This window comes from Chinchilla lanigera, unplaced genomic scaffold (assembly GCF_000276665.1).
Source record: "Chinchilla lanigera isolate Chin_1 unplaced genomic scaffold, ChiLan1.0 scaffold00036, whole genome shotgun sequence".
Lineage (NCBI taxonomy): Eukaryota > Metazoa > Chordata > Mammalia > Rodentia > Chinchillidae > Chinchilla > Chinchilla lanigera.
The window spans coordinates 3,521,781-3,539,537 of NW_004955437.1; the positions used below are offsets into that span (position 1 = coordinate 3,521,781).

At 39.0% G+C, this 17,757-nt stretch overlaps 1 protein-coding gene across 3 annotated transcripts in view; it reads right to left on the reverse strand.

The window, feature by feature from the left end:
• Fkbp5 (FK506 binding protein 5) overlaps nucleotides 1-17,757 on the reverse strand; it is a 103,360-nt gene that overhangs the window by 76,266 nt on the left and 9,337 nt on the right. The window contains exon 1 of one of the 3 annotated variants that reach the window (XM_013516903.1): nucleotides 1,018-1,193. The exons of the other annotated variants lie outside the window; for them this stretch is intronic. The gene's annotated coding sequence lies outside the window, so the exon portion shown is untranslated. Of the gene's footprint in view, nucleotides 1-1,017; nucleotides 1,194-17,757 lie in introns of those variants that run through there. 3 annotated transcript variants of the gene reach the window in all.

Consider the following 17,757-nt stretch of genomic DNA (forward strand, 5'->3'; position numbering starts at 1 on the left):
ATTTCATCTGTTTTGGGTAAAATATATGTCAACTTGGTTTATAATATTGTTAAAGTCTTTACATCATATACATATATAGACGCTCTTTACCAGATCAAGAAAGTCTGTATTATACCATCTACATATGATACTGTACAAATAAATCTATATAATATAAAGTTGTCCCACAGCTCACTGGTGCTCTATTCATTTCTTTCCAGCTTTCTTCCTGAGTTTATTCTAGATAGTCTATGTTGCTATGGATTCAGGTTTTCTAAATTTTTCTCCTGCACTATCTAATCTGCTATTAATCCCATGCAGTGTACAGTATTTTTCATCTCACACACTGTAGTTTTCACCTCTACATGTTCAATTTGGGTCCTATCTTCCACATATGTCTTTAACACTCTCAATCTTTGCTCTATTTTCTTGATCATATGGAATACAGTTATATGAACTGTTTCAATGTCTTTTGTCCCCTAATTCTATCATTGTTTCACTTCTGGGTCAGTTTCTATTGACTATTTTTCCTCTTGAGTTATATTTTCCTGCTTCTTTGCAAGACTGAGGAAGGGCCCAAATGTAAATTGTATTATGGTGACTGTTATTGTGTCTGGATGTCTCCCCAAAGCCTCATGCAGTCATGGTCAGGCTTCTAGAGTTTATGGTCGATTCACAGTCCAATGCTGGGATTATGAGTGTGAGTGTTACACCCGCCCTGGGGCAGGTAGTTCACATACAATGTAAAGGAAGAAAAGAGGCTTGCTTCCCTTCCCTCTTTTTTTTTCTTGTTGCTTTTTCTGTTTTCTGCTGCCATAAACAGTTGTCCTCTGCCATGTGCCAATCTGCCTTGCAGCCAGCTGAGTATGGACTGAAACCTCCACAAACTGTGAGCTAAAGAAACCTTGCCTTCCTTAATGCTGGGTGTTGGGTATTTTGTCCTAGCAATGAGAAAAAGTAACCAAGACAGTGACTGTTAGGTATTTTTGTATTCCTATAAATATTGAGCTTCTCTGTGGGATGTAGTTAAGTTACTACTTGGAAACAGTCCAATCCTTTCAGAGGCTTGCTTGTAGGGAGGATCAGAGCAGCCTTCGGTCGAGGGCCTCCTTTGCCCCACTGGTAAGGCAATCCCTTCTGAGTACTCTTCCTCATTCCTGTGACTTAGGAGGTTATCCTGGTCCAGTCGGTGAGAGCACAAACTATTCTTGACCCTGAAAGACAAGCAGGGATAGTTGCCTGTAACGCTTTTGTGTGGTCCCTTCTCTGGCTGTGGGCAGTTTCTATACATGTTCACTCACCAATACGCATGAGAACCCTTAAGGGGACTGCAGACTGCTGGAGCTCTCTCCTTGTATAGCTCTCTTCTCTCCAAAATTTAGCCATCTTGCCCTTCCTGGACTCAACTCAGAGGTCTCTGGGCTCTGCCTGGGGTCTCCTTTCTTACCCTGCAGACTGGAACCCCCTCTAGGCAGTAAGCTAGCATAACCGTAGGCTTCACCTGTTTGCTGTTTTTACTTTCTCAGGGCTCATTGCCCTGTGCTGTCTGTTGTTCTTCATTTGAAACTGTTGCTTCATATATTTTGTCTGGGGTTTTTGTTTATTTTGCGCAACAATCCAAGGAATTACATCCAATCTTCATTAATGCCATCATGGCCAGAAGAACAAGTTCATGAGTACATTTTTAAGCCAGAAAAAGGAGACACCATAAAAAGACACATGTACTACAAGTGGAGTTTCAACAGGGAAAAATGTGTCTTATAAAATAAACACCATTGCACAAATTTTGACAGTCTGAAATTTGAAGGAAATAAAATTTTCCATGATGTTACAAAGTCATAGCCTGTAACTACTAATAAAAAATTCTCTCTCCTAAAATAGAAGGTACTTTATTTTTTAAAAGCAGTCAAGACTAAGGTTTTTATGCATATTTCTAGAAAACTGGGTTTCTAGAAATCTTTTATTTCATTAATCTACATAATGGTTACTTTAAACTTTACAAGCAAAGAATGAAAAATTGTGTGTTTATATTTCCAAGAGAGCATTTAATAAGCATCACAATTTATGGCAAAAACTATAGAGCATATCAATATAGTGAGATTTTAGCACTCTATAAACTAGAAGGAAAATCCCCAAACTATTTAGAACACAAATACTGGGCCGGGGATATACCTCAGCGGTACAAGCACCTGCCTGGCAAGCACAAGGTCCCGAGTTCAATTCCCGGTACCAAAAAAAAAAGAACACAAATACTTTGCAATGGCACTTAAAAATAACCCATGAACATCTATCACCAAACCACAGAACTTGCTTCTCAGTATGCCTCGTTAAACTTTTAACTAGTTCTAGCACCCTTTGCAGGTCTCTGGCCTTAAAAAAAAATAATTTCCTAAGGAAACAATATATACAGATGCAAAGAAACTGACAAACTGGGGCAAAGAAGGCAGTAAAGAACTCTGCTTAGATGACTTCCTTTCCCCTTCCCCAAATCACTTTCCAACAGAGTGGTTTCTGCGGCTCAGACTACATGGTCTGGCTCTTTGTCTTCAAGCTACTCTGCTACTATTCACTACACCTACCAACAGCCATGATGCAAACTCCCAAGGTTTCATATTCAGGTTCTAAGGAAAGTCCTAAGCTAGGGCATGAGGGAGAAGCTTTCCATGGATATTGAGAATGCAGATGAGAGACTGAATGAAATGGGTTGAACAGAATAGAGAAATCAGAATATTAAAGCTCACACTGGCTCTTCTACCCCTACCTTGTATCCCAGCTCCTCACCTTCACACCTCCTTCCTGTTAAGTCTGGCAACTCTGGTGTGTTGTTTGTTTTTGAGACAGGGTCTCCCTAAGTCACTAAGCTTGAACTTGTGATCCTCCTACAGAGAGCTGGGAATCCAGGTGTGTGCCACCAACTCTGATTTTTAGCTATAGAAATTAGGGTTGCATCTTGAGTTAAGTTATTCTACTAGCCAAAACTTAGAGACTTAATTTTAAAGAATACTTTAGGTTCACAGCAGAAGTAAGCAGAGTAACAGGAAACTCCCAAAAGCCTGCTGTTTGCCTTGAGTTTCCTGAAATATCAGTATCAGGCACCAGTGTGGTGCGTTCGTTACAAGTGACAGACTTCATTGACAGTCGTAATCAATGAACCTACACCTTTGTTACCCAAAGTCCCCAGTGCACATTAGAATTCAGTCTTGGTGTTGTACATTCTGAGTCTGGGCAAATGTATAATGATGTGTACCCACCCCTCCCTCTCATCTAGCTCCCTGCAACCACTACCTTCATAGTGCTGCCATTGCTTTTATTTTTCCAGACTGTCCTATAGTGGGAAGCACAAAGTATGTAGCTTCTTCAGATTGGCTTCTTTCGCCGGGAGTGGTGGCACACGCCTGTCATCCCAGCACTCGGGAGGCTGAGGTAGAAGACTCTTTGCGAGTTCGAGACCAGCCTGGGCTACAAAGTGAGCTCAAGGCCAGCCTGAACTGCACAGCGAGACCCTGTCTCAAAAAGACAAAACAACAACAACAACAAAAAACAGACTGGCTTCTTTCACTTAGGGATATGCATTTAAGGCTCCTTTACGTCATTTAATGGCTTCGTAGCGTATCTGTTTTTTAGTCCTGAATAGTATTTCACTGTCTAGATGTACCATGGTGTATTTATCCATTTCCTGCTGACAGACATCTTAACTGCTTCCAAGTTTTGGCAATTATAAAAAAATTTGCAATAAATGTCTGTGTAAACATTTCTGTGTGAATATGTGTTTACACTCATATGAGTAAGTACCAAGGAACAGGACTGTTGGATTATATGGCAAGAATATATTTAGTCTTGTAAGAAACTGCCAAGCTGTCTTCCAAAGTGTCTGTACCGTTTTGCATTCCCACCAGCGCTCCATGAAAATTCCTGTTGCTCTACATGCTCAGCAACATTTGGTGTTGCTAGTACGTTGGGCGTTAGCCACTCTATTGAGTGTGCTGTGGTGTTATGGGCAGCTATGTCAGAGAACAATTATAGGCAGTCAGACAGGGCCAGGCCCTCGAAGAAGCCAGTGCAGAAGGTAAGATGCCTTGCAACTGCGAGGGAGACAGGCACCTCTGCTGTGGGCCAGACCTCGATGAAAGATAAAACAAATGCACCCACATACTTCCTAAGGATAAACATCAGGGAATATCAATAGAATATCAATTCTAAATAGGTATCAATCGCCTGCAAAAGCCAAGATGGGCCACTAACCTAAGCCCCTACAGGAAAAGCCCCTATTCTGTATTCATGCCCGCTTGCTATGACTTGCTTCCCCACGTGATCCTGATTTAATCAATTTTACCTGAGCAATTCTACATAGTTTTGTCCCACCTCGTGCCCACCTTGCAATTTCCCATTTTCCCCACCTTGGACCCACTTCGTGGTTTTGCTTTATAAAATCCCTGGGAAAAGCACGGTCCTTGGCAACCCATTTAGGACCCCTTCCGTCGCTCTCTCAGACAGAAGCATTCTTTCCCCCAATAAATACATTCTGCTCTTAACCTCTGTTGTTCCTAAAATTCATCCTTTGATTTCAGAGAACATGAACTCGTCCCAGATATCCAGCAGGCTAGGAGTTTCTCTCCCCTGTATCGTGGCATCTCATGCTTGTTTTAACTTGCAATTCCCTAATGGCATATGATGCTGACCATCTTTTCATGTGCTTGTTTGCCATCCGTATGTGTTCTCTGGTGAGGTATCCAAATTTCCATTTTTTAATTGGCTTACACCTTATTGTTGAGTTTTAAGAGATTTTTGCATACTTGGGATAACAGTCCTTTACCAGATATGTCTTTGGCTAATATTTTTTTCCCAGTCTATAGTTTGTTACTTCATTCTCTTGATAGGGGTTCTTTCCCACAACATTTTTCATATAAACAGCATTTTTCATATAAATTTTCCATACAATCATAATGTATATATTTTGTATTCTACTTCTTTTAACTTATATATATATATTCCTTGTATATAATAAGGAATAATATATATTATTGTATATATTCCTTATATATATTTCATATATATGTATGTATGTTTAAATGTTACTGTTGGCCTCATAACCATAGTTTTAAATTATTATAATCTATTGATTGTTCCCCAAACTGACCAATGAAATTCTGGTCAAAAGCTGAGCTGACTTTGTTATAGAAATTAGCAGGCTGATCCTCAAGTTCGTATGGTTTTGTAAGGGACTCAAAGTAACCAAAGCTACCTTAGAAGTTCATGATTTCAAAATTTAATACACAGTTACAGTAGTCAAGACTATGCAATACTGGCATAGATCAATGGAAGAGAATTGAACATTAAGAAATAAACTATCGGCTGGGCGTGGTGGCACATGCCTGTAATCCCAGCACTCAGGAGGCTGAGGCAGGAGGACTGCTGTGAGTTCGAGACCAGCCTGGGCTACAAAGTGAACTCAAGGCCAGCCTGAACTGCATAGTGCGACCCTGTCTCAAAAAGACAAAACAAAAACAAAAACAAAAACAAAAAGCCCCAAGAAATAAACTATTAATTTATAGTCAATAAATTTTTTAAAAAGTGCCAGGACAATTGAAAGGTGAGAGGAATAATCTTTTCAACAATGGTGCTAGTTCAACTAGAACTCTATATGTAAGAGATTAAAACATTGAATGTCCTATATGCTTTACACATAAAGTAATTCAGAGTAGATCAAAGACCTAAATGAAGCAGGAGGATTGCAAGTTTAAGCCCAGTCTGGGCAACTTAGTGACACCTTCTCTCAAAATAAAAAATAAATTAATAAAAAGGCTGGGGATGTAGCTCTGTGGTAGAGTGCTCCTGGATTCAACCCTTCAGTATTGTAAGAAAAAAAAGAAAAGAAAAGAAGAAAGGGCTGGGAATATAGCTCAATATGAAGGCCCTGGATTCTATCTCCAGTAATGGGGGGTGGGTAAAGTGTAAGATATAAAATTTAGAATTCTTAGAAGAAAACATAGGAGTAAATTTTTGCTGACCTTGGATTAGGCAGTGGATTCTTATGTGAAGCTGAGGGTACAAGCAACAGAAGCATAAACAGATAGATTGGATTTCATCAAAATTAAGTTTTGTAGCTGCCATCAAGAAAGAAGGAAAAGGCAGGGAGAAAGGAAGTGGGGTGGGGGACAGAGGAAGGAGGAGGAGGAGAAAGGAAGGGAGGGAGGGTTGAGGGAGAGAGGGAGGCTGGGGAAAGGTAAGATAGAAGGGAGGGAGGGAAGGAAGGAGAAAAAGAAAAAGAGGGCTAAGGATGTAGCTCAGTGGTAGAGTGCTTGCCTAGCATGCACAAGGACCTGAGTTCCATCCCCAGTACCACCAAAAAAAAAAGGAGGAAGAGGGGAAAGAAAGTGAAAGGATAAAGTATAGAATGAGGGAAAAAAAAACCTGTAAACCGCACTTTGTTTTGTTTTGTTTTGAGATAGGGTCTTACTATGCAGTTCAGGCTGGCTTTGAATTTACTATGTAGCCCAGACTGGCCTCAAATTCACAATGATCCTCTTGCCTCAGCCTCCCAAGTGCTGGAATAAAAGGTGTAAGCCACCATGCCTGGCATCACACCATACTTTTGACAATGGGATCTGTATCTAAAATATATTAAGAATACGGTGCAATTTAAAAATGGGCAAAGGCCTTAGACATTTCTCCAAAGAAGATGTACAAATGGCCATAAGCACATGTGCTCAACATCCAAGTAATTAAGGACATGCATATGAAAATCACAGTGAGACACCATTACACACCCACCAGGATGGCTATTTTTAAAACAACAGTAAATTATTGAGAAAGATGCTAGCAGGAACGCAGAATGGCGCAGCTGCTTGGAAAAGTCTGGTAATTCTTCAAAAACTTAAACTGACATTGTGGTTACCCCTGTGATCGCAGCTACTCGGGAGGCTGAGGCGAGAGGATCATGATGAGTTCCAGGCAAGCCAGGGCACCTCAGCAAGATTCCAGCTTCCCAAAAGGAGGAAGACGAGAGATGTGCATCGGGGCAGAGCCCTTGCCTGACATGTGCAATAATAACAACAATGCTGCTATTTCATGCAACAATTCCATTTTTAAGTGAATCACCTGGGCCAGGGATATAGCTCAACAGCACGGAGCCTGCCTGGCAAGCACAAGGTTCTGAGTTTGATTCCTGGTACCCGCTCCTCCAAAAAAAAGTTACAATTAAGTGAATCCCCAAGAAAAAATGAAAATATATGTCCACTCAAAAATCCATACACAAAAGTTCAGAAAAACATTTTAATAACGAAAGAGTAGAAATAATCCAAATGTCCATTAACTGATAATGGATAAACAAAATGTGGCAGATTCATATAATGAAATATTACTCAGTAACAAAGTACTAATACTATGAGTGAGCCTTGAGAACATTACCTAGATGAAAGAAGGCAGCACAGAAAGGCCGCACCATGCATCAGAAGACCTGGAACAGGTACATTCAGAGATGTGAGGGGCCTCGTGCTGTCCAGGGCTCAGGAGCGGGGTGGAGAGGGCCCACACATGGGCACTGCTCACATGCTATGAACTGGGGTAGTAATAACAGCTGCACAGCTCAATGGGTATGTTGGAAACCCGACTGCAAACTTTTATCAGGTGAATGTTATAAAACTATTCTGTTGAATGGATGGGCCATAATTCACACATACATTGCTTCCCTACTAACATGCTATGAAGATTTTTGTGTCTATGCTTTATCATATCATATCATATCATATCATATAATTAGGAGTAAGTTCTTGAAATAATCTTAAATTAGAATTCTGGCTTGACACAGCAAGCTTCAACTACACCGCACCTCAGTTTCCCATCTAAAACATGAAGTTAGGGGCTGGGAATTTAGCTCAGCGGCAAAAGCGCCTGCCTGGCAAGCGCAAGGTCGTGAGTTCGGTTCCCGGTACCGGAGAAAAACCAAAAAAAAAAAAAAAATAATAATAATAAAATAAAACATGAAGTTGAACATTATTTACAACTCAGGATTTTCAGCATTAAAGTAACACATGTAAAGCACTTTGCACAGTGCCTCTCACAAAGACAAATAAATACTTATTTGTCTCTGCACACTGACTCTTACAAAAATAAATACTTATTTACTTTGTTTTGTTGTGGTGGTGGTGGTTTTTTTGTTTGTTCTGAAACAGGGTTTCTCTATGTAGGCCTTGAACTCACTGTCTGGCCTCAAACTCATGATGATCTTTCTGTCTCAGCCTCCCCAGTGCTGGGATTACAGGTGTGCACCACCATGCTGGGCTAAAATACAATATTTATTTGTTTGTCTGTGATACTAGAGATTGAATCCAGGGCCTTGGCACTGAATTACATCCTCAAACTTGTTTTTAAAGACAGGGTCTCACTGAGTTGCTAAATTGCCCAAGTTGGGCTCAGACTTATGATCCTCCTGTCAGCCTCCCAGTGGCTGAGATTATAAGTGTACACCACAACACACCTGGCCCAGTTTTGTTACTTTCTTAAGATGGTTTCCAAAAGGGGTATGACTGGTCAGAACCCATGAACATCTTACAGTGTGAATCTGGAACATCCCAAAGGCCCATGTGTTGAAGGTCTGGTCACAGCCTGTGGAGCGACAGGGTGGTGGGCTCTGCGGGAAGCTGAGTCACTGTATGACACCGGGGCCTAGCATGGAGGGGAGGAGCTCTGTCCCACCATGTGCTCCCTGCCAGGATGCTCTGCCTTGCAACAAAAGCCAGAGAACCAAGTACCCACAGACCAAAACCTCTGAAACCATGAGCCCAAAGAAGTCTTTTCTCCTTATAAGTTGATTATCTCAGAGATTCGATCACAGCCCAGGGAAGCTAATACAGATATTTATGTGTCTGAATGTATTTCACCAAAATGGGTACACAAATTTCTGGTGCTACAGCTGTAAGTATATGATAAAACTGAGGGTTACTGCCAACAGTACAGTAAATTTGTTAATGGGATAAGTATCTCATTTAAATTGTCTATTCATTTTAATTTTTGCTCTTAGCAGCTTGAAAGTCAATAGTTTTCCGATTATTCTATTCATGTTTTGCAGACAGTATGAAACCTCCTGAACGAGAAATGTGCACAAGGTCCATGAGAGGCTACAAATAAAATGGAAATGAGGAAGGCAAAGGTTTTTTTGTGAGGTGAGACAAAGAGACATTTTAACTCAAAGTAATAATGATGAGGTATAAAAGAGTTATAAAATGCTTGTAAGTGCCCAAAGAGGGGATGGATAGCAGCATTTTGAGCTAATATTTGAAGGGTAGACATAATTTCACTTGGCAAGGGTGTCGCAAGAGTAAAATCAAGGCCGATAGAAGAACACAGCATGTTGAAAGGCTGTGGCATGAGTTCAAGTGACCAGCAGATGGAATGTGGACAGAACAAGAGCACAGACAGGACCCTCTAACACTGAGCTAGTGACCGTGTCAGTGCGGGGGAAGAGTTTCTCACAGGGCAAAAATGTGCGGAAAAACACGAAGCCATGAATCACCATGACCCACCGGGGGAACTGTATGTGATCCAATTGGCTGAAGCGAAGGGTACATGTGGGAAAGAGGCAGATGATGCTAAATAAACAGGCAGAGGTCCGACAATAAAGAACCTTCTGTGCCAGAATAAAGTATTTGAACTTTATTCCAAAGGAAACACAAAAGTGAATCATTTGTGACAATCAAACTGGTTTTTTAAAAAACGATTTTGGCAACCCTCCAGTGGCTTCCCATCTCACACAGAATAGAATCCGAAGTCCACCTTGTGCTTAAAGTCTGACATCCTGGTCACTGGCCGTCTCAGAAACGGTCCCGAGCACCCTCCCCCACCTGCTCTGCTCAGCTACACTGGCCTCTCTCCTTCCTCCCGAACGCTCCTCCTCAGCGCGCGCACCTGCGCCCAGCTGCACATTTCCTTCAGGTCTCTCTGATCAAACACTGTCTTACCTGGCAGGCTTTCCCAATTGCTTGGTAGAAAAGAGCATGAAACTACTTGGGCAGCCAGCACAGGTACTGATTTGTATAGTTGTCCTTCCTTACTAGAAGGAAGGCTCTGACAGATCCTCTCAGTAACCCCTGTTGATACTGCTATTTCCAGACAGTGACGCTAAGGGGCAGGAAGTAATTTATCAATGGATATGCTGCTAGTGAACAGTGAAACCACACAGAAAGACTCCTGAGCCCACACACCGACCATTTCACACACTGCTGCTTCACTAGTGCCGCAGGTCCGACTCTAGCCACAAATGAAAATGTAAATGTTATCAGAAAATAATACTTCATATCCTTAGTGAGCGGGAAAATTGGCATAATATTTTTAAGGGCAAATTTGCCAATATGTATAAAACATTAAAAATCTTTTACCATGGTTTTTTTTTGGGTGGGTACTGGGAATCTAACTCACGACCTCATGCTTTCCAGGGAGGCGCAGTACGGCTGAGCTATATCCCCAGCCCCAAAAATCTTTTACCATAGCTTTTTACTTCAAAAAAACTACCTATAGATATTATCACAGAAATAAGCAAAAATATATATGAAAAGGCTATTAAACACAACACTAATGCAATAGGAAAAATGTGGGAAATTTTCATGCAGGAAAAAAAATTATAGAACAGAATATAAATATCCTATTTGTATAAAGAATGCATATACATTTGTAAATGTGGAGAAAATATCTAGAAAGAAAAATACTAAACCATTAAATTTTGTTTTGTTTTGTTTTTGAGACACTCTATAGTCCAGGCTGGCCTTGAACTTGTGGCAATCCTCCTGCCTCAGCCTCCTGAGTGCTGGGATTACAGGCATGTACCACCACGCCTGGCCTAAACCATTAATTCTTGGGAATGGGATTTGGATAAAAAAGAAATTTTCTACTTTTTGTTTTTTGTGTGTACATACATATACCTTTTAAAAATCACTATTAAGCCGGGCGTGGTGGCGCATACCTGTAATCCCAGCACTTGGGAGACCGAGGCAGGAGGATTGTTGTGAATTTGAGACCAGCCTAGGCTACAAAGTGAGCTCAAGGCCAGCCTGAACTGCATAGTGCGACCCTATCTCAAAAAGACCAAAAAAAATTTAAATAAATAAAAATAAAAATCACTATTAAATTTTCATTAATGAAGAAAGAAATGGCTGAGTGTAACAAAGGCGCTTAATTTCAGATGAACATAACTGATCTTGACTATCTACAGTACAGGAAACACATGCTACTAAATGTACTCAAAGAGAAATTCATCAATCCAGTCAGTATTTATGGAACACTTACTATATGTCAAGCACTGTGCATGATGATACGGACATAGTGGTAAGCAGAACGACCTAGTCCTTGCTCCCAAAGAGCTTACAGAAAGGCCTGCTGGTCTCCATTTTTCCTGTTTCGCATGTAAGAACCACTCAGACATACCGGTCTGGTTTTTTTTTTTAAATTATGCCTGTCATGGCATGGTGCCTCATGAAAGAGACAGTAATTACAGAATCATTTCAAATAAAAATGAAGACTTTAGAAATTTTTAGAGGTCAGGGATATAGCTCAGTGGCACAGTGCCTGCCTTTGCAAGTATGAGGTCATGAGTTCGATTCCCGGTACCACCAAAAAATAAAATAAAATAAAAATAAAAATAAATAAATTTTAACATCTATTTCTTTTATAATTTTTAGTTATTAGAAGCACAATTTGTGGCAAGAACAATTCAAAAAGCACCTTTTCAAACACAGTAGACATAAAAGTAACCTAGATGCTAAGCGAAATTTAGGGAAATAAGGTAAAAATATTTAAAAAGGAAAAACAACGTCACAGGAAATCTTTATTTTCTTCACTGATTTATGTTCCCTACATTTTTCTACAACGAATATGTAATATCGGAGAAGAAAGCAAGGGAAGCCTCCAGGGAAACAACGGTTCAGATACTGCGTGAGCCCGACTCCCTCCGCACAGCCCCAGCACCCTTATGCCCAGCGCACAACCGGTCTCCTTTCTGCGGGAAGCGGCACTCTAGGACTCTCCTCTGGGAGGTCACTGCTTCTCGCGCTCTGGGCCAGGCCAGCCTCTGACATCAGCACCATCCATCCCTCTGGCCATTCGTGTTCAGGGCTGAGCACGTGGCCCTAACAGATTCAAACCGAAATCAATCCCGACAAGAGACTAAAGTTGAATGAAGATATTATAATTGCTAATGTGTAATATAGCTAAAATTCCTACAGAAAACTCTGTAATAAAAGTTTTACTTAATCTGGGCCCTAAATATTTTTTGACTACAATTTTAAATCATAAAACTGCAATGAAATAGTCATATTATATATTTTGTTAAAATATACAACAATGAAACAGCAACAAAAATACAAGATAATAAAATTTTCACTTTAAAGAAGTTATTAAAACCTCTTACTTGTCTCAAAGAGTAAGAAAGTTAAGTCCATTTACATAGTATCCTGTTAAAATAGCTAAACCTAGAAACAGTAAGAAAATTTAGGTCTACCAGGCATATACACTAATCACATCTCCTCTAACAAATATTTTTTAACTTTAAAAATAAAGACTTGTGCAGGTAGTATTTTGAGGCGCCTAAAATGTCACAATACCTAAGAAAATGTCTGAGATACATTTAACTTTTTAAATAATTCTGATCAATTAATAATCTCAACACTAAGAAAACAGTAGAGTATATTAATAAATTATAGAAAAACAAAGTTCAATTGAATATCAGGAACCAACCAAACCAACCATCAGAACCTCCTAAGAGTAAAGGGGACTATCTTGTAAGACAGGGGCCTCCCTTCCTTGAAACTAAACTAAAACAAAAACTCTGTAATTCTCTGAAAATAAAACATCCTTAAGGAATTCAGCTGACGTTCCAGCTGTTTTATTTCCTGAAAGAATATAGCTAAACACATATAATAATCTATTGCATCTTTTTTCTAGCATTGCACAATGTCCCTGGCCTAGAATGCACATACTGTATCTATTATCATATTTAAGCATCTGACAGCAGTGGTTTAAGAATCCTGAACATTCATCTTTGATATGTAAAGTTTTCAGTCCTGAAATGGTTATGGAGTCAAGTATCACATATATTTTTCCATACACTCTAATACAATACATTTCCTGAACTTTTAGCTTTCAGTTTCCTGTTCGTCAGTGGCTCGAATTCTAGAGGCGATACATAAACACACCACAGCTATGGTATTTCCACTTCTGACAACAGTGGATATGAACTTAGTATGAGCAAATATAATTATAATGCATATAAAAGTACACAATAGCTAAGATAGCAATAGCAGACATCTAATAATTTATAAAAATGGAAATATAAATTATATTCTTTACACAAGAGTTCATGTAACTTGTTTTATAACTCAGAACTCAGAAAAGGTTTCTCTCTTCTGAAAAACTGATAAGCTTTCTTTCTCAGACAGTAACTATGAACCCATCCTGTTTCCTTTTTTCTCTTGCTTGCCAGGAAGCTCAGAGCTAAATTTAATGTTCAAACACAGAAACTATCTTGCCTCAGATAACTGGTGTAAAGATATTTTCTTCCCATTTCCTCATCCTGCTCATTATTTCTCAAGTGACTTATGTTTGTTTGCTGACTTTGTTTTTAATGGTCTTTGCCTTTTTTATATTAATTACATGCTATCTCCAGTGAGTAAATACAAATTAAAAGAAAATTAATGACAAAGTTTCTACTTTCACATCATTACATATCCTGTTAACCCAATTTATATAAAATATAGGTTCTAAAATAGATCTTTCACTTTCAGAAAAGTCAATGATAAATTTTAAAAATTAATAATAAAATGATAAGAATCAAGTTAAACTCCTAAATTACGGACACTGGATTAAGAAGATTAGAAAATGTTAAATTCCTTTATTTACTAACAAAATTTGTTTGGAAAACTAGATAACTGTAAAAATTAACTGATGTAAAATATTAAATTCTCATATACTGCTATCAATATCCTTAGATATAAAATAGACCATATATAAAAATCCTGAATCTAGGATCTAAGAAAAAGAGCAAAAACTCAGTCATCCTTGTTTAGAAATTATAGACATATAAATAAAAATGTTTAGCATGTGGTAGTATCAAAAACTGCATAGTGAAACCCTGTCTCAAAAAGACCAAAAAAAAAAATTTTTTTTTTGTTAAATGGGAATAAAAGTGAGGTATTCAGTGAACAAAAACAACACAAAGAACCCAAACTGGAAAATCTGCCAAAAACTTAGCCAAATTTCATCATGAATTAGACAAAGATCTAGAATATATTCACATTAAAGAGATAAATCATTTTTGTAACAGATCATCGTCTGTGAGAATTCACAATGGGCTGGGCATAGCTCACTGGCAGAGCAGCTGCCTAGCAGGCACAAGGCCCTGGTCCAAAATAAAAAGTATGCATGACATGACATTAAATCTCCTCACTTTTTTAGGAGAAATGAACAAAAACTAGGAAGTGGTAAAAATTAGAAAATGGCAATAAACAGAAGGTAGCCAGGTTGCATATATTTAAGATGAAAATGACAAAAAATACATTCTTTCTCACTATAAGAATTGCTTGGTTAATACTAAACAAGTCAAATTATAAAATCTTAATATTCTAAAAAAGTTAATGAAATTTATTATATTACTATATAAATTAAAAGGAAAGGGTAGCAACCATCTATATATAGTTCAGTAGAATTTTTACAAAGTTTTTTTACAACAAAATGGTTCCACATAAAAAGTATTTTAAAAAGAGAAACAGAAGTTCCTACAAATTACACAGAGGTTAAGACAAACCTACCTACACACACACATACACACACTTCTTAAAAAATCCCAAAATCTAAGCATGTTTTTTCTCTCTTAGTAGGATAATTAAAAGATAAAATGTGCTATAAGGGGTAACCATCTAAATACAAAATAAATGTCAGATCAGAAGAAAAACAAATTCCCCTTCAGAAAAATAAAGTTTAAGAAAAAGAAACCAAACCGTGGGAAATATAAATAAGTGATCTGACACAAGCCATTCAAGACATGAAAAAACACTTTAGTATAGACATTTGGGAACTATACAATTCAACTTCACAGTGCTTAAAGAAATGATAAGGGAAGATCCTTATTTCAGTAAAAACAAATCTGGTCCAGAAGCCTGCTTTTTGGGGAAAGAATGTGGCAGAATTTACAGAGGTCTGGGCATCTTTATGTAACCTAGGCCACTTATTTTTCTCTTAACCATGGGAAAGAAGACAGAACAGGATTTTTATCATGATTTCATGATAAAATTATGCTTAAGGTGACTAAAAAGTATTTGTATACTACGCAAATTTTCAAAATGCAGAGAAGTTATCATGCCACAATTAAAATGATATATTTCAAGGGAATAAAAGCAAGTGATATATATGATAGTGAGTTAGTGATCAGGAACTGACATTATTTATGTATGAGGGAAAAAATATCTGCTCTGTAAAAAGAGGGAATATTTCTGAGCAACTGGTGCGGCCACACACTAAGCTTTGGGCTTTGTATCCATTCTATCACATCGCATCTAGGAAGGAAAACAATACAGATGAAAACAGTGTTTAAATAAGGTTTTCACTGTGATGGGCAGTGCCTGTTACCATGTGAGAGACTGAGACAGCAGATGCAAGCTTGCAGACTGCTGCAAGAGAAGCAGACAACAGGCTGTGACGTTGAAATCACAATGGCTCCCAAGTTTTCACACCTTTACACCAAGAGCTCCGTAAGGGAATCTGTGTTCCACCGTGACGCAAACCCAATGGCCACCTTTTTCAGACCTCTATTTATGTTTAAAACACTGTTATAACTCTAGGAGAGAAGGAAACCCTTTTCTTCTCAAAGCTGATTTCTGAGTCTTGGTGCTGTTTGTTTGTTCGTTTGTTTGTTTGAGACAAGGTCTCGCTGTGTACTTCAGGCTGGCCTTGAACTTGCTATGTGGCCCAGGCTGGCCTCGAACTCGCAGTGATCCTCGGCCTCCTGAGTGCTGAGATTGTAGGCGTGCGCCACCACACCCAGCCTGTGTCTTAGTTTTTCTAAAATTCATTTTTATTCATACATATTTGCCACACATAATGATCACACTCATCACAGGAAATTTGTAGCTGTACATAATGTATCTTCATTCTTCTTTTTTTCTCCATTCCGCTCCTTTCCCTTCAACCTTTTCCCCTCCCCGTTTACAAAGGCCCTGTTTCCATTTTGTCCCTTCCATTCTCTTTTCTAAAATCCCTTTTCCCTTCCTTCTCTTCCTCCTTTGCCCTCCCTTTCTCCCCTCCCCATCTTCCTACTCCCCAATATCTATCCTCCATTTTGCTTTTTATTTACCCTTTGGAGTCTCAATGCAAGAGAAAAAACGTGATATTTAAGCTTGTGTGTCTAATTTATATCACTTAACATTGTGGTCTCAAGGTGCAGGGGCTGGGGAGATAGCTCAGTGGCATAAGTGCCTGCCTAGCAAGCACAAGGTCCTGAGTTCAATTCCTGGTACCAAAAAATAAATAAAAACCAGCCACTCAAGGTGCATCCATTTACCTAAAAATGACTCATTTATCCTTCTTTATGGCAGAATAGTACTCCACTGTATATAAAAATCACATCTTCTTTATTCATTCATCTGCTGATGGGCATCTGGGCTGTTTCCAAGATTTAGCTACTATAAACTGTGCTGCTGTAAACATGGGTGTGCATATATCACTGTAACATTATGCTTTTAACTCTTTCAGGAAGATACCTGGAAGGAGCACAGCTGGGTCAAAAGGAACCTCTACTTTTAGTTTTTGTTTGTTTGCTTGTTTTTTAGTTTCATTTTCTGATTCAATACTGATTTCCACTGGCAGTGACTGTGCCAATTTATACTCCCCTCAGCAGTGAAGCACAGCCCCACCACACTTGTTATTGGTTGATTTCTTGATGACAGCCATTCTTTCTGGAGCGTGAGCTGGGTTTTTAAACATCTGAGGAACAGTGATGCTCATCCAACAAACGCAATCATGGGCTTCTTCTTCATATGGGTGAATTACAAGCATGTTGTTGCTGGTAGTAAAATTATTTTTATCTTGGTGTTTAAGAGATACAGGAGAGGGCTGGGGATATAGCTCAGCGGCACAAGCACCTGCCTGGCAAGCACAAGGTCCTGACTTTGATTCCAGTACAAAAAAAAAAAAAAAAAAGAGATACAGGAGAGAAAGTATTGATAACACTTGTAAAATTCTCACTCAGATGGTTGGGAACTGCAGAGATGACAGTAAAAACAGCCCTGAAGCATGCAGACCTGGTCAGTAATTAGCGTGGATCTTAAGCACCTGACTTGACTTCCTCTGAGCCTCAATTTCCTGGTCACCTCCTCCGTGAAACAAGATGGCCGGACCAGAGGATATTTCCCTTTCCTTCCTTCCTTTCCCCCCCCATCGCTGCTTCTTTCCACTGCGTGGCTTTGTGCTTCGGAAACAAGCCTGCACATGTAGAGGGCAGACCAGAAAACAGTAGCAGAGCCCCATGAAACTTTGGAGAAAGTAATGATGTTATATAAACAACTAGAATGTGAAGAAAATGAGAAAGCAGCCAAAAACATGTTTACTATGAGAAATGAGCAAATTAAAGAGGCATGATGATTCAATAGATGGTTATGAGATTCCCTGGTAAAATTAGCCTGAATAAAAGTTTCAGGGTTTTGTTGTTGTTTGTGGAACTAGAGGCTGAACCCAGAGCCTTCACATCAAGCTATATCCCTAGCCCTCTTTTAACATTTTTTTTATTTTGAGACACAATAA